An 18,962-nucleotide genomic window follows, 5' to 3' on the forward strand; every position below is an offset into this window, starting at 1 on the left:
ACATCTACTTCTGCTTTATTGACTATGCCAAAGCCTTTGACTGTGTGGATCACAATAAACTGTGGAAATTTCTGGAAGAGATGGAAATACCAGACCACCTGACCTGCCTCTTGAGAAATTTGTATGCAGGTCAGAAAGCAACAGTTAGATGTGGACATGGAACAACAGACTGGTTCCAAATAGGAAAAGGAGTACGTCAAGGTTGTATATTGTCACCCTGCTTATTTAACTTACATGCAGAGTACATCATGAGAAACGCTGGACTGGAGGAAGCACAAGCTGCAATCAAGATTGCCGGGAGAAATATAAAAAAAATCTCAGATGTGCAGATGACACCACCCTTGTGGCAGAAAGTGAAGAGGAACTGAAAAGCCTCTTGATGAAAGTGAAAGAGGAGAGTGAAAAAGTTGGCTTAAATCTCAACATTCAGAAAACTAAGATCATGGCATCCGGGCCTATCACTTCAGGGCAATTAGATGGGGAAACAGTGGAAACAGTAGCTGACTTTATTTATTTATTGGCTCCAAAATCACTATAGATGGTAACTGCAGCCATGAAATTAAAATTGCTTGCTCCTTGGAAGGAAAGTCATGACCAACCTAGATAGCATATTAAAAAGCAGAGACATTATTTTGCCAACAAAGATCCATCTAGTCAAAGCTATGGCTTTTCCAGTAGTCATGTATGGATGTGAGAGTTGGACTATAAAGAAAGCTGAGCACTGAAGAATTAATGCTTTTGAACTGTGGTGTTGGAGAAGGCTCTTGGGAGTCCCTTGGACTTCAAGGAGATCCAACCAGCCCATCCTAAAGGAGATCAGTCCTGAGTGTTCATTGGAAGGGTTGATGTTGAAGCTGAAACTCCAATACTTTAGCCACCTGATGTGAAGAACTGACTCATTGGAAAAGAATCTGATACTGGGAAAGATTGAAGGCGGTAGGAGAAGGGGACAGCATGAGTTTGAATAAACTCTGGGAGTTAATGATGGACAGGGAGGCCTGGAGTGCTGCAATTCATTGGGTCACAAAGAGTCGGACACGACTGAGTGACTGAACTGTACTGAACTTACCAGGGTATTTAGACTTATATCCTTGGAGATTGGTCCCAAATAAATAAACTCAGAATACAATCCCACTTATACTCTACTGGCTCTTGCTGGTTGGTTTACAATTCTTATAGTGTATAAGATATCTTAGGTTATAACTTAATCCTAGTTTAAGGCCTAGAGGCCAGAAAAAAAGGTGGGATTTAATCTTAAGTGCCATACACGACTTGTAGAGAAGTATTTACACCATTTTAAGGCAATGAGAGAATTCTACCTCTTAATAGGCAAGTTTATACCACTTCTGCAGGCTCAAAGAACTCAGAGGAATCTGATAACTTGTTATTTTGGTGGACATCAATCCATTCCCATTCTTTATATCTGGGTCCCATTTTTTCCCCAACCAGGATTCTGATCTTAGAAAGCAAATCCTGAGACTTGCTTTGTTGAGAATTTAATATCTTTTGGAAACTGGCTTTTCTGATAATTAGGACCTGGGACCTATTCTCAGCTTGCTCGTCTCTCCTACTATAGGAGATATTAGCCTCTGCATGTGCTACCAAGGAAGACTTCCAGCTTTTACATTCAGCTTGCAACTGACAACTAATCACTCTCAGGTTTTTCCAGGAAAAATAATAATCTTTCAAAGCAATGATGAAAGTGGATGTATGTGTTTACTACAGTCTCCTCCTGCCACCTCAGAATATTCATTTATACTAAATATCTTCTCTTTGGGCCAAAGTTATATGGTTTTATTTATTTCCCTATCAGGGCATCTGCTTTAATATAGGAAGCATTCAAGGTTATGGCATTCCATCTACTTTATAGTTGTACCAAATCAACTTTAATTAAATCAATTGATTTAATTACAATCAAATTCTGGACCTAATTTTTTAGCATGATCTTCTCTCTTGCTTCAGGAGATGAGACTATCTTTAAATGTTGCCATAGATACCTTCTGGCTTTTAGAGCTTGCTATGAGTAAAGGCTTGACTGCACCAATCTGGTATTATTTGTCTTCAAAACTGTGATGGCAGTTAACAAAAGCCAGCCAAGGCTTTAAAATCACCATTGCCCTTACATCTTTCAATTACCAGAGCTATTGCTGCTGCTGCTGCTGCTGCTGCTAAGTCTCTTCAGTCGTGTCTGACTCTGTGCGACCCCATAGGTGGCCTCCTACCAGGCTCCTCTGTCCCTGGGATTCTCCAGGCAAGAATACTGCAGTGGGTTGCCATTTCCTTCTCTAATGAATGAAAGTGAAAAGTGAAAGTGAAGTCGCTCAGTCGTGTTCGACTCTTAGCAACCTCATGGACTGCAGCCTACCAGGCTCCTCTGTCCATGGGGTTTTCCAGGTAAGAGTACTGGAGTGGGGTGCCATTGCCTTCTCAGAGAGCTATTGCAAACTGCTAATTACTCTTCTGTTTAAACATCATCCCAGTTTACTACTCATGGAGTTCATGGCAAGAAAGATGGTAAAGATGGTCCAGAAACAGTCAATGATTATTACCTCTCTTTACCCATACTACTGAAAAAGGTTCCTTGTTACTATCTGACTAATGAACAAGTTAACTCCAGAATAATATTTCACAATTCTGTTTTGTTGGGCCACTTCCTTTACAACCACCTTGATGTGGTAGGAAAAACCCTCAGGAAAAAGAACAGAAAGATTTAGAGGGTTGATGTAGAAATGTATTGTCCCATATGTTTACTGTCCACAGTAGCTACTGAGAGTTGAGCTGAAGTTAAATGTGGGGGTGGGCGGTGGACATCAATAATCAAAAGTGAAAAGTGAAAGTCACTCAGTCCTGTCCAACTCTTTGGGACCTCATGGACTATACACAGAAAGAAAGAAAGTGAAGTTGCTCAGTCATGTCCGAATCTTTGCGACCCCATGGATGAGTAGCCTGCACTAGGCTCTTCTGTCCATGGGATTTTCTAGGCAAGAGTACTGGAGTGGGTTGCTATTTCCTTCTCCAGGGAATCTTCCCAACTCAGGGATCGAACCCAGGTCTCCTGCATTGTAGACAGATGCTTTACCGTCTGAGCCACCAGGGAAGTCATCATGGACTATACAGTTCACGGAATTTTCCAGCCCAGAATACTGGAGTGTGTAGCCTTTTCTTCTCCAGGGGACCTTCCCAACCTAGTCAGTGATCAAACCTAGGTCTCCAGCATTGCAGGCAGATGCTTTACCAGCTGAGCCACAAGGGAAGCCCAAGAATACCGGAGTGGGTAGCCTATCCCTTCTCCAGTGGATCTTAACCCAGGAATTGAATGGGGTTCTCCTGCATTGCAGGCAGATTCCTTACCAATGGAGCAATCAAAGAAGCCCCCAAATCAAAAGTGCTTCCTAAAATCATTTAATCATTCTTCTTTAAAAGGTAATTCTAATGAACTGCTTGAACATGTTTACCCTCTGCCTACTCCATAATTTTCCAAAGAATACATCTTGTTTTTCAGTCACTCAGTTGTGTCCAACTGTTTGCAGCCCCAAAGACTGCAGCATGCGAGAGTCCCTGTCCACCACTATCTCCTGGAGTTTCCTCAGACTCATGTCCGTTGAGTTGATGATGCCATTTCATCCTCTGTAGTCCCTTTCTCCTGCTGCCTTCAATCTTTCCCAGCATCAGGGTCTTTTCCAGTGAGTCAGCTCTTCGCATCAAGTGGGCCAAAGTGTTAGAACTTCAGCTTCAGCATCATCCCTTCCAATGAATACAGGGTTGATTTCCTTTAGGATTAACTAGTTTGATCTTTCTGCTGTCCAAGAGACTTTCAAGAGTCTTCTCCAGCACCAAAGTTTGAAAGAATCAATTCTTTCATACTCAGCCTTCTTTATGATCCAACTCTCACACCTATACATGATTACTGGAAAAACCAAAGCTTTGACTATACGGACCTTTGTTGGCAAACTGATGTCTCTTCTTTTTAATATGCCGTCTAAGTTTGTCAAAGCATTTCATGACTGCAGTCACCATCCGCAGTGATTTTGAAGCCCAAGAAAATACAGTCTCTCACAGTTTCCATTGTTTCCCCATTTGTTTTCCATAAAGTGATGGGACCAGATGCCATGATCTTAGTTTTCTGAATGCTGAGTTTTAAGCTAGCTTTATCATTCTTTTCTTTCACCCTCATCAAGAGGCTTTTAATTTCCTCTTCATTTTCTGCCATTAGCATGGTGTCATCTACATATTGAGGTTATTGATATTTCTCTTGGTGATCTTGATTCCAACTTGAGCTTCATCCAGCCCAGCATTTCACATGATGTACTCTGCATAGTTAAATAAGCAGGGTGACAGTATATACAGCCTTGATGTACTCCTTTCCCAATTTTAAACCAGTTCATTGTTCCATGTCCGGTTCTAACTGTTGCTTCTTGACCTGCATACAGGTTTCTCAGGAGGCAGGTAAGGTGGTCTGCTATTTCCATCTCCTTAAGAATTTTCCAGTTTCTTATTGTCCATACAGTCAAAAGCTCTACGGTAGTCTATGAAGCAAAGGTAGATGTTTTCCTGGAATTCCCTTGCTTTTTCTATGATCCACTGGATGTTGGCAATTTGATTTCTGGTTCCTCTGCCTTTTCTAAATCCAGCTTGTACATCTGGAATTTCTTGGTTCACTTACTGCTGAAGCCTAGCTTGCAGGATTTTGAGCATTACATCTAAAGATAAAATATCAATTTGAATATTTATTTAATCCATTGTTTATACTCATTTTCATGATCGGTTCAATCACAGAGATAAATCTATGACATTTGAGCCAGTCTATACCAAGATACAAATGTCCTATAAAACCATATTTGCTGCAGCATCTTAAATGATTTAACCTAGGGTAGATTTTAGTTATACTTTATCCTAAAATGAGTTTTGAAAGAAGTCTTTTTTAATATTAAAAGTCAATCCAAATCATCCCACCCTCTCGGGGAGGGAGGAGGGAGGAGTGTTCAGGATGGGGAACATGTGTATACCTGGGGCAGATTCATGTTGATTTATGGCAAAACCAACACTATATTGTGAAGTTAAAAAATAAAATTAAATTAAAAAAATAAAAAGTCAATCCAATCAACTTGCTTCAAAGTGTAGTAGTAATGATATTACACAATGATGAGTAATACACTGACTAAATTTTGAAAGTTCTAATGGAAAAATAGTAAAACTGAATAAAGAGGTGAAATCTAAATGACTGTATCTGGAGTGAGAGATAGTGAAACATCAGTGGAGAGTTGAGGAGGAGAAAAACTGAGTTTGCTTCATCATTCTTAGCTATGGTTTGAGCCATTTTTTCCCAAAAAATTCAGCTCCTTTTTCGAAATTCATTTGACTCAGTTCTAATGAGGTGAATGAACCTAGAGCCTATTATACAGAGTGAAGTAAGTCAGACAGAGAAAAACAAGTATTGTATATTAATGCATATATATGGAATTTAGAAAGATGGTACTGATGAACGTATCTTCAGGGCATCAGTGGAGACACAGACACAGAGAACAGACTGTGGACAAGGGTGAGATTAGGGGAAGGGTAGAGTGAGATGAATGGAGAGAGTAGCATAGAAGCATATATACTACCATGTGTAAAATAGACAGCCAATAGAAATTTGCTGTATGACTCGGGGAAATCAAACTGGGGTTCTGTACAATATAAAGGGGTGGGAAAGAGTGGGAGGTGGGAGGGTGGTACTAATTCATGTTGATGTATGGCAGAAATGAAATCAATATTGTAAAGCAATTCCCTTCAATAAAAAAAAAAATTAAAATTCAGCTCCATTTTCAAGATTAATAGAAAAAGTAATTGAAACTATTCTAAGATTAGTAAGTAAATTTTGGAGGGAGAATAATCTTATAATTATAGTATAAATATCTTCTTACTGGTAGACAAAGATATATGCAACTTATAACAATAACATCATTTTCATAATGATTGGATCACAGAGCAGAGTTTAAAAGTGTACATCAATACTATGGAGTCAGATAATCTTTTTTGCAATAATCATGAAAATAAGTTATCAATATTCTCTACCACGGCCTTCTTAGCCATACACTATATCCTTCTGTGATGACAAATGGTGAATATCTACTTTCTCAATTGATATTTAATTTAAAAGGAAAGTATTTTATTATCAGTAAAGAAAAAATTAGTATGCTTACACAATCTGGGTTTCATAAATTAATAACATTGAAGAAATTAGAAATTATAACTTTTGTACTATTTTCTTTAACACATAGCTTAAGAATATAAGTGAAAAAGACTATATGTTAAATGGAACAACATATAGTTAAAATTTAAACCAAAAAGGAAATTCACAAGACCTTAATAAAATTCTTGCTTCCTAAAAATATGATTTTCATTAACATAATCTACACAAATGTATTCCTTCACTTTCTACTATTTTTTTTTGCATATTATTTTCTTATTTCCCTAGAAACAGTACAAGTTATCTCAGATCAAGATAACTGTTGTCTCACATTTGCTTCGCTCACTTGTTGACTTTCTCATTGATTTTCCATCTGGCCCAACACAGTGTTTTCATAAAAGTTTAGAGAAAAGATAAAAGGAAGCATTTTATGAAATTCTCTTAATACCCTCACCTGCTTATGATGTAGTGAGCCTTGAATCAAAGGAAAAGAGGAAAGGATAATTGGATTCAAGTAAGAAGAAACAATGAATTAGAGATGACTCATGCTATCTTTGGAAAACACACATAAATTTAATGACAGTTGATGAAGAACTGTGAAGTATCTAAAAATATGAAATATAAATATTTACAACACAGAGAGCTGCTTCAAAACTGCAACCCCCTCTACTGTGCCCAAAATGATTTTGGGCCACTCTTCTCAACTGTACTTTCCATAAACCCACAAAGAAGATGATGCAAAATCCTTATTTTTATAAATCATCACAGCAAACCTATTACTTATATTTTACAGATTAAAAAATATATATACTCAGAAACATGTGTTAAATAACTTTTCCTAAAACTGGGGTTTCTAACTCTGTCTTTATATATTAAAACCTTCAATCTCATAATATTTGCTCCTGCTTCCCACAAATATATCAATCTCAACTCTTTATCTCATGTGCCCATACACTATTTGTCGTTCTCTTTCTTCCTTTGAATTCACTCCACACACTCAATTACCTTTACAGGTGATGTCTCCACTATAAGGATTTTATAGTACAAATTTCCCTTTGCCCTAAGGGAGAGAGTACACAGAACTCAGCTTTGTATATACTAGCATCAATCATTTCCCTTATGCCATTTTAAAGATAAAATCAATTTACCTTTTGAAGTAACCCTAATAGTTTGATAAATTGTTAAATTTACAGCAAAGACAGAGGATTAGATCTTTTTTTCTGAAGTATTTGGTGTATTATTGAACTCTATCCAGAGCATCTTTTCTATTGAAGAAAGTATCTGTGCCATAATCTGTGAATTCAAAATAACAAGCATAGTGCTGGCCCCAGAGCTTGTTAAATAGCTTCCCCAACACACACACACACACACACACACACACACACACACATATACACCATACACACAAAGCCGTATAAGCTTGCTACTAACCAAAAGCCTATCAAAATTCAACTAGAAAAAAAAATGGAATCCTTTTTAAAAATTAGCCCAATATTTGACTTGAAAAATTAAAAGCTAAAGAAAATTTACAAGAGATAATGATATAATTAGTGTCCTTGGATAATTAGTTTTCCAAATTTAAGTTTATACCTACAAGCAACACAGAAATTGTTTTCAAATTTTTATTTGAAGGCTCTATAATAAAAAAGAATTGCCATTTTATTTTCTTTGCCTGTATCATTATGAAATCTAAAAATATGAATGGACCAAACACAGCAAAACTCAAAGCAGATATCCCAAATAAGTAAATTGAAAGCAGGGTTGTCAAATGAAAAACAGCTCTGATGAAGGTCCCTGCATCAGATCTATGTATTTCCATATTGCATAGGAATTAGTGGATATAAAAGGACAAATATATTAAGGTTAATTGACAGAGTCATATTCAGAAACAGATTTATCTTTTTCTCAATCTAAATCCTTTCTTCTGATACAGTTTGTAAAGGAAAGATTTTGGTGGCATCTGTCCTTATGGTATAGCAGAGAACAACTCAATTGAGCTTGTAAAACTAAAATATTTTGTTCCTTCAAATTTTACATCTACATGCTTTTATAAAAAAAAATGAAGCCAAACAGATAAATTTGATTAATGAAAATATTACCCAAATCTACAAAATATATTCATACGTAGATATATAAGATTTTAGATCGTAAGGTTAATTGGTGACACACGAAATATATATCCATCCATACCATACAAACATCAAGCTAATGAAATCTTTTCTTCTCTGGTTCTGGTCTTTCTATCACTTATACCTGTGATTAAATTTTTAGGATGGCAAAGTTCTGAGAATCACTATATCATAGAAGGAAGAATTAATGAAGAGATAAGACAAAGTGATAGAACAGATTTTCTTAAAGTGCATAATAGCAGGCAAGCAAGAGCACAGTTTGAAGAATTAGCCAAGGAAATAGTAAGATAGATCAAAATAATCTTAGGTGGAGAGCATCAATTTAGAGAAAATTAGACAACTGAATGGTCCTCCTTGTGGCTCAGTGTTAAAGAACCCACCTGCCAATGCAGGAGACACAGGTTCAATCCCTGAATTGGGTGAGAAGATCCCCAGGAGAAGGAAATGGAAAACCACTCCAGTATTCATGCCTGGGAAATCCCATAGAAAGAGGACCCTGGGTGGGCTACAGTTCATGGTATAGAAGAAATGAAAATATGAGACAAATACAGAAACCCTTGGAAAAAGATCTAAAAAGAGTGTGATGACTTGTTTCAAGAGGAAATTTGATTATGTGAAAATGTTAATGATGTAATATCTAAAAATTAATAGTAAAGACAAGATAAGCCTCCTTGCTTCTCACTTAAGTTAAGGTGGTATTAGAAGACTCCTTATTTAGGCTTATACTGTATGGGAAATGGAATTAACAGGATTAAGAGTAATTGTAGTTCTGTCTACTAGATCTAGACTTCCCTGGTGGCTCAGATGGTAAAGTGTCTGCCTACAATGTGGGAGACCTGGGTTCGATCCCTGGATTGGGAAGATCCTCTGGAGAAGGAAATGGCAACCCACTCCAGTACTCTTGCCTGGAAAACCCCATGGATGGAAGAGCCTGGTAGGCTACAGTCCGTGGGATTACAAAGAGTTGGACATGACTGAGCAACTTCACCTCACCTATCAGATCTAATCCTTTATTTTCTGGCTTATCTTGGTAGATTGTACCTCTCCCAGAATGTTTGGATGCCCCTTAGAAAATGTACACTAGAAGAAAGAAGCTGTAGTTTTTTTTTTCAAACCAACCTTCACTTCACTTATGGCAGAAAGCAAAGAAGAACTAAAGAGTCTCTTGAAAATGAAAGAGGAGAATGAAAAATCTGGCTTAACACTCAACATTCAAAAAACTAAAGTCATGGCATCCAGGCCCATCACTTCAGGGCAAATAGATGGGGAAACAGTGGAAACAGTGACAGACTTTATTTTGGGGGGCTCAAAAATCACTGCAGATGGTGATTGCAGCCATGAAATTAAAAGATGCTTACTCCTTGGAAGTAAAGCTATGACCAACCTCGACAGCATATTAAAAAGCAGAGACTACTTTGCTGACAAAGGTTCATCTAGTCAAAGCTATGTTTTTTTTCCAGTATGGAAACATCCATACAGTCATGTATGGATGTGAGAGTTGGACTATAAAGAAAGTTGAGTGCCAAAGAATTAATGCTTTTGAACTGTGGTGTTGGAGAAGACTCCTGAGAGTCCCCTGGACCTCAAGGAGATAAAACAAGTCAATCCTAAAGGAAATCATTCCTGAATATTCATTGGAGGGACTGATGTTGAAGCTGAAACTCCCATATTTTGGCCACCTGATGTGAAGATCTGACTCCTTAGAAAAGACCCTGATGCTGGGAAAGATTGAAGGCAGGAGGAGAAGGGGATGACAGAGGATGAAATGGTTGGATGACATCACCGACTTAATGGACATGAATTTGAGCAAGCTCTAAGATGGACTGGGAAGCCTGGCATGCTGCAGTCCATAGGGTTGCAAAGAGTCAGACAAGACTGGGGGACTGAACTGAACTAAACTGAACTGGAGTGCAGCACTCCAGGTTTCCCTGTCCTTCACCATCTCCCAGAGTTTGCTCAAAATCATGTCCACTGAGTCAGTGACCCCATCCAACAATCTCATCCTCTGATTAGTCTGATGCTTTATGAAATTACCAACATGTCATTTCCCTTAAAGAAAGCAGTCAGTATGGAACAGACTGGGTTAGATCACCAGGGATATACCAGGTTACACCTAAAGGAACTCAGTGGCTTTGTTGCCCTGGCTTCCACCACTATGCATAGGAAGATATACCTTAGGATTCCCTTGAGTTTGAAACAAGTGTGCCACTTCATATATGACTCCAACAAATTTACCTTTAGTACAAGCCTGATGGATCAAGAATTCTGTATTCCATTTGTATGACCATTTAGCAGCTAGCTATTTTTTAATTTTGCCTTCTGCAGAATTGGAAGATGTAATTGCCCACATCAAAGTCTTAATAAAATTCACCCAACAGGCCTTAAATGATAGTAATCAGGCTATTAACCTACTTACTGAATTCTGATGTCTTTATGATAAGGAAAGCAGTATTACAAAATTCCATGGGCCTTAATATCCTTAACAGCATCTCAAGGAGACATCAGCACCACAATTCAAACTAATTGCTATGCTCTACACCAGATGAATATTCTGATATGACCCATTTAACGACCCACATGGAAACATTTCTGCCTGCAGTGATTCACTTCCTAGTCTTGGTGATTTTTTGATCTTTTAAGGAGCTGGTTTGGTTCTGGAATCTCATGGTTTAAATCTCTAGTTATGATCTCATTAACACTACTAGCTATGTTCCTTATATCCTGTCAATTTTGTAAGACAGAACTGTTGTTTCTTGCTTTATCTACTGTGTAACTAGTTCTTGGACAAAATCAGCAATGGCTAAACATCTTGAAGTCATTGATCACACATATAGCTCTATATGGATTGCATAATCGTATATAGACTATATATATATATACTATGCTATGCTATGCTAAGTCACTTCAGTCATGTCCGACTCTGCGCGACCCCTTAGACGGCAGCCCACCAGATTCCCCCATCCCTGGGATTCTCCAGGCAAGAACACTGGAGTGGGTTGCCATTTCCTTCTCCAATGCATGAAAGTGAAAAGTGAAAGTGAAGTTTCTCAGTCATGTCCGACTCTTAGCGACCCCATGGACTGCAGCCTAACAGGCTCCTCCATTTATGGGATTCTCCAAGCAAGAGTACTGGAGTGGGGTGCCATTGCCTTCTCCGATATATATACTATAGACATAGTCATATATAGTCCAACTCTTTGAGAGCTTCTGGACTGTAGCCCACCAGGCTCCTCTGTCCATGGGATTTTTCAGGCAATGCTGGAGAGGACTGTGATTTCCTCCCTCTGTGTCTCCTGCATTGCTGTCAGATTCTTCATCTGCTGATGTGGATAGCTGACTCGTGGGAAAAGACCCCAAAGCTGGGAAAGAATGAAGGTAAAAAGAGAAAGGAGTGGTAGAGGATGAGATGGTTAGATAGCATCACCAACTCAAAGGACATGAGTTTGAGCAAACTTTGGAAGATACTCAAGCACAGTGAAGCCTGGCAAGATGCAGGCCATGGAATCAAAGAGTCAGACACAACTTAGTGACTGAACAACAACAAATAGCTCTATAGAAAATTGCAATAGGACAACTCTATACATGGGAAGAAGCATAAAGAGACAACATTTTCTGGATCATAAGACTAGTAAGATAGGATTTAGAGAATTTTTAGGTTATTAACAGGGCTTAATCCAAATACAGCAGATGGATGGCCTATCAACTAAATTCTCCCCTGATTTAGGAATAAACCTTCCTAATGCCATAGGAAAATTGGTGATGAAATGTCTCCTAAACCTTAGTCAAATTTAAGACCAAAAGAGGGGCAACCATAAACAAAATAACAAACAGTGTCACTCGTCATTCCATTATACAAACAGTTAAGTCACAACGCACTGCAGTCTCCCATCTCCACCACCCGTGCAAATCCGAGGTAAATTCAAGATGAACAATGGGATTAAACTTTCTGTGCTTTGTATATACAGACCCCGAGGTAGTTGAAATGCATATCTAAGGAAGAATTTGACTCCAAATTCTTGTATCTTCCAATACATAGAAAATCATTATAATCATTAAATTGAGATATCTATTCTTTGTGCTTAGTAGTAATCTTTTAATAAAATGTATGTTAGATAACATGTATTTTCCAAAAAAAAAAAAAAAAAGAAAATACACACACACACACACACACACATTACTCCCCTAGTTCTTTGAAGCAGTTTTCTTAAATTTACTGAGAAGCTGTTTCCTGGGCCTCATAAGATTACTGAGTAAAACTTAACTCACAACTTTTATGTTGTATATTTTTCTTTACATTGATGAAAGTGTTTCTTATGACAAAGTTGAAGAAGTCTCAAACGAGTAGAAGCAGGGGAGTGTAAGAATGGACAAAAATGGGGAAGGCCTAGATAGAGTTGAATCTAGAGCTGAAAGAGTCACAGTGAAGAAGAGGGTTCCATAAGAAGTTTGGAGCTAAGGAACATTAATCATTTCTTCCTTGAGGGATACTAATTTTATAATATATTAATAAAATTTGACAGAATTTGCTTTGAATTTTGTTTAAATTTTGGAAATCAAGCATTACTTAAATTTTGCAATATTTTTAACTAGTTAGAAAAAACAGTAATATACCTTCCAAAAGAGAATTTTATTGTAAAAACTTAGTCTTAATTCTGTTATTGAAAATATTATATGAAAAGACAGTCATTAAGATTATTTATAGATAATACAAATACTATTTCCCTCTTTTTCTATCCCACATAAACACAAATATATAACGAAATAAATAATTAAATATTTCATTTATGTGTTCCTCAGAGAAATCTTGTAAGTATAGAAATATATGCATTTTTAAAAGTTGATTGCAAATATTTCTCTGCTTATCAATTGCTAAGAAACATCGCATTACTTTTATAAATATCACATTAAATTTAGACAGATTTCACTGTGTTCTGGCTTTGGCAAGGCTCCGGGCAAAACATTTTAGAATCAGAAAGTGTGAATTTTATTTAAGTGGATTAGGGCAGCTTCAAAGGTGCTGTGATTTTCTTTTGTGACATTTCTTGCAAATTATCAGCTTTTTCTGAGTTTCCAGTGGTGGTTGGATGGTGATGGTAAACAGAAAAAAAGGGTCCTGGAAATATCAACTAATTTTAGGGAAAATAACAGCAGATGCTACAAATAAAAAATCTTTACAAATCATTTTAGTAGTTCTCAGTGTTAGTTTCAAAGGGGAAAAAATAACAAAAAACACCAAAAAACTTGGTTTTCTATAAAGTATAGTAAAATCTCTCAGTCGTGTCCAACTCTTTGCGACCCTGTGGACTGTGGCCTACCAGGCTCCTATCTCCATAGGATTCTCCAGGCAAGAGTACTGGAGTGGGTTGCCATTTTCCTTCTCTAGGGGATCTTCCTGACCCAAGGATCAAACCCGGGTCTCCCACATTCCAGGCAGACGCTTTAACCTCTGAACCACAGAAATAAAGTATAACCAGTGTGTAAATACATAACTCTAAACTCTGAAACTACTCTAAAAAGTAAAGTCTATTAATTTTAAAAATAAATAAAAGTAAGTGGCTTCTCCAGATTCTATATATCTCTTTCAGTGATTCTACAAATAGTTCTGGAAATAGAGATTTATTTATAATTTACAGAAGTCATTATATAAATATCTTGCCTCTGAGGTTTTCATTAGGAATGGGTGGTGGTGGTGGTTTAGTCACTATTTCGTGTCTGACTCTTTCTGATCCCATGGACTGTAGCCTGCCAGGCTCGTCTGTCCTTGGGATTCTCCAGGCAAGAATACTGGAGTGGGTTGCCATTTCCTTCTCCAGGAGTTCTTCCTGACCCAGGGATCAAACCTGGGTCTACTGTACTGCAGATGGATTCTTCACTGACTGAGCCACCAGGGAAGCCCTAGGACTGGGTATTTAGAAAGAAATAGAGAGGACTGTTTTGCAATATTTTTCAAAAGAGCTTTCAACTTACATTTAACTTTCATATGTGTTTTGTTCAATTTGTTTCTAGTTGAAAATTTATGTCATTTGTTGAAATTGCTCTAAACTAACAGATTATTGGTTCACAGTGTTTTCAGTATTTTTTGGGTAATTTATTTGAGAGTGGATGGTATTTCTCACTCATCCTATGGGGCAAACGATTCCAGGCAACTTTCAGTCAAAAAAAAGTCAGGTGAATTATGAAAAGTCTGGTGGCTCAGAGGTTAAAGAATCTGCCTGCAATGACGGAGATTTGGGTTTGATCCCTGGGTTGGGAAGATCCCTTGGAGGAGGGCATGGCAACCTACTCCAGTATTCTTGCCTGGAGAATCCCCATGGACAGAGGAGCCTGGCAGCTACGGTCCATGAGGTCACAAAGAGTCAGACATGACTGAGCAACTAACACTTTAAAACACGCTTATCCAGTTTTAATGAAATTTAAAAATCATACATATGGACTCATGAGTGAGCTTAGGACAGTATTATGTCTTTGAGCTTCAGTAGGTCCTGTGATTCTGAGATATTATTAGTTCTCGTGCCTTAAAAACACACAAAAAAATTAACAGTCCTCTAAAACATGTTTAAGGGGGAATTCTGCTGGATAGCATGGAGATGCCCTAAATGATATAGTTGCCTACAACCTAACACAAGCAAGTTAAAGGAGAAAAGGAAAATTTCTGCCAAGAAATAATATAGGCCACTTGTGTTTGTGATGATGTCTACTATTCTTGGCACAACTTGCTGCCAAAAATCATTTAGAAAATCACGATTACTAAACTGACAAGAGCCTAAGAGTATTACAGCCATATTGCTTAATTTCATCATCAAAAATGTCAGTAACCTGCTCTGGAATATATTGTCGTAGTAACTTTATATCATACTCTTTCTTTAGTTGTTTAAACTTTTAAGCAATTGAGTAAATAATAAAAAATATAAAGCATTCAAGGAATGTAAAATGTTATTTAAATAGATAACTAATTGACCCCCTCAGGATATTATAATTAATTTCTTTAAATAAATTAAAACATAATATAATTCATAGTTGGGTCCTTAAATACCCTAAGATATAGACATTTCATTAAAATATTTTGTATTTTTATTAATGTTTTGGTCTTTAATAGTAATAGAAGAACTATCTATTGATCTTTACCAGTACTAGAAGAAGGATTATCTATTGGCTTATGTTTTTAACTAAAATATGAGACTTTTCAGAAGAATATTCTATTACTTGCATAAATTATTCAGAGAGGATTTTAATATTAGTTGTGTAAAGCTTCTCAAATTGAGTTACATTAAACTTTGGAGTATGTGTCAAGTATATGTGCATAAGTTCTTATAGGACAAACAAAGCGTATTTAATTAGAACATGAGTCTTATTCAAAGATTTACAGAGAAAAACTGAATGTACTTTATAAAAACCTCTTGATGGATATATTAGGGTAATAAAATGTGTCACTCTCTGGAGAAAAATGCAAAGATTTTAAGGGTAAATACAAAAGTGCAAAGAAATGTTATTCTCAAAGCAGGACATTTCCAATCCCAGACCAAGCTCCTGGCTCTGTCCTTTCAGGTAGGAAGGGAGCCTAGCTTTATTTTGAGAGGAAAATAATAATGGTAATATTATTGATACCCCGTCCTCTTAAATAAGTCTTAGGAAATGAGACATCATTGGCTGTAACATGAAGAAGGGATAATGAAATTGAATTTACTCATTCAATTATGTATTCCTGCACCCAAAGCATAGGTGCTGAGAATCTATGTATCTTGTGAATTTTGTAAGGAAAAAAATAATCTTGATCTCTCTTTTTATAGAACTTACATTCTAATTGGCCTATACTGTGGCATAAAGGGATATAATCACAGAAGCCTTTCAGTCAGTTAAGTACCACTTCAGAATATAATTATGTATCTGGGGAGAAAAAGGAACATGAATAACACAAAGAATGCTGTCTCTTATGTTATTTACTGTCAGGACTTTCTCTTCAAGACCCTTTCTTCTCAGACATGTGTAATGCCAGACACAGCTACACACATTTTTAATAAAGCAGATAGTACAAACTCAAACTCACCAGCTATTAGAGTCTGGGTTTTTCTTGCTGCTACTATACATTTCTGAATTTATGAGCAGTAGTATACTAGTCAATAGTTAACAACTAGCTCTCTGGGGGAAAAGGTACATAGCTATATACCTACAGATATCGGTTTATAGAGGAATATTACAAAAGTGTACTAATGTAAAGGATATGAAGCACACAATCTACAATAATAAAATATATTCATTATTGTAATGTCCATATAGACAATTAATTCTCAGAATGTTTTAGTTGATTTTTTCCAACCCCTTAAAATCGTTGCCAATTTATAGCTTCAATTGATGAACCAGTGTAGTTACAACATGAATGTTGCTTGATATTTTTCTTTAATGAGTAAAATGAAAGTGAAATAATATATATGTTGGAACTTCACTCATTTGTCAGTTATGTAAGCTACTGTTTGCTGAAGGGTTCTCCAATACTGAATAACATTTCCTCTTTTTTGTGTGTGCTATAAGAGAAACTATGACAAATATAGACAGTATATTAAAAAGAAGAGACATCACTTTGCTGACAAAGGTCCATACAGTCAAGCTATGGTTTTTCTTAGAGTCATGTACAGATGTGAGAGCTGCACCATTAAGCAGGTTGAGTGCTGAAGAATTGACACTTTCGAATTGTGGGCCTGGAGAAGACTCTTGAGAGTCCTTTGGACTGCAAGGAGGTCAAACCAGCCAATCCCAAAAGATATCAACCCTGAATAATCATTGGAAGGGGAATGATGCTGAAGCTGAAGTTTCAATACTTTAGCCACCTGATGCAAAGAGCCGACTCATTGAAAAAAGACCTTGATGCTGGGAAAGAGTGAAGGCAAAAGGAGAAGGAGGTGGCAGAGAATGAGATAGTTAGATAGCATCATCAACTCAATTGACATGAATTTAAGCAAAATCTGGGAGATAGTGAAGGACAGTGGAGACTGGTGTGCTGCAGTCCATTGGGTCTCAAAGAGTTGGATATGACCTAGAGACTGAACAGCAACAATACATAATGTAACACTTATAGACACCATGCACTAGGAAGTTTAATCTGCATTATTAACATTATCCCTGTCATTTTCTAGAGAAAAAACAAAGCACCTTTCTTCCTATTTCAAGCATATAGCATGATGTCACTGAATCACAGTTAGTTGGGAAAAGATACAGTTACCCACAATTTTGCCGTATTTCTTCCTAAGTGAAAATGCAAAGGAATAGAGGAAAATAATAAAATAGGGAAGATTAGAGATCTCTTCAAGAGAATTAAAGATACCAAAGGAACATTTCATACAAAGATGGGCATAATAAAGGACAGAAATGGTATGGGCTTAACAGAGGCAGAAGATATTAAGAAGAGGTGACAAGAATACACAGAAGAACTATACAAAAAATATCTTCATGACCCAGAGAACCATGATGGTGTAATCACTCACTACAGCCAGACATCCTGAAGTGCAAAGTCAAGTGGGCCTTAGGAAGCATCACCAAGAACAAAGCTAGTGGAGGTGATGGAATTCCAGCTGAACTATTTAAAATCCTAAATGATCATGCTGTGAAAGTGCTTCACTCAATATGTCAGCAAATTTGGAAAACTCAGCAGTGGCCACAGGACTGCTGCACAATAGAACTCATTTCACATGCTAGCAAAGTAAGTTAAAATCCTCCAAGCTAGGCCTAAACAGTACATGAACTGAGAATACAAATGTACAAGCTGAATTTAGAAAGGGCAGAGGAACCAGAGATCAAATTGCCAACATCTGTTGGATCACTGAAAAAGCAAGAGAATTTCAGAAAAATATCTACTTCTGCTTCATTGACTACACTAAACCCTTGACTGTGTGGATCACAATAAACCATGAAAATTCTGAAAGAGATGGGAATACTAGACCACCTTACCTGCCTCCTGCAAAACCTATATACAGGTCAGGAAGCAACAGTTAAAATTGGACATGTAACAAGACATTGGTTCCAAATTGGGAAAGGAGTATGTCAAGGCTGTATATTCTTACCCTGCTTATGTAATATATATTTAACCTGTATATTTAACCTATATGCAGAGTACATTATGTCAAATGCCAGGCTGGATGAAGCACAAGCTGGAATCAAGATTACTGGGAGAAATATCAATAACATTAGATGTGCAGATGACACCACCCTAGTGGCAGAAAACAAAGAGGAACCAAAGAGTCTCTTGATGAAGGTGAAAGAGGAGAGTGAAAAAGCTGGCTTCAAACTCAACATTCAAAACACTAAGATCATGGCATCTGGTCCCATCACTTCATGGCAAATAGATGGGGAAACAGTGGAAACAGTGACAGACTTTATTTTCTTGGACTCCAAAATCATATAGATGGTGATGGCAGCCATGAAATTAAGACACTTGCTTCTTAGAAAAACTATGACAAACCTAGACAGCATATTAAAAAGCAGAGACATTACTTTGCCAATAAATGTCCATTGAGTCAAGGCCATGGTTTTTCCAATTGTCATGTACAAATGTGACAGTTGGAATATAAAGAAAGCTGAGCAAAAATTGATGTTTTTGAACTGTGACATTTGAGAAGACTCTTGAGAGTCCCTTGGACTGCAAAGAGATCAAACCAGTCAATCCTGAAAGGAAT

At 37.0% G+C, this 18,962-nt stretch overlaps 1 protein-coding gene across 18 annotated transcripts in view; it reads right to left on the minus strand.

Annotated features, from left to right (window-relative positions):
* LOC129629692 (protein FAM170A-like) overlaps window positions 1–18,962 on the minus strand; it is a 362,499-nt gene that overhangs the window by 117,485 nt on the left and 226,052 nt on the right. The window lies entirely within an intron of this gene.

The sequence above is a fragment of the Bubalus kerabau genome, chromosome 1, assembly GCF_029407905.1.
Source record: "Bubalus kerabau isolate K-KA32 ecotype Philippines breed swamp buffalo chromosome 1, PCC_UOA_SB_1v2, whole genome shotgun sequence".
NCBI classification, from domain to species: domain Eukaryota; kingdom Metazoa; phylum Chordata; class Mammalia; order Artiodactyla; family Bovidae; genus Bubalus; species Bubalus kerabau.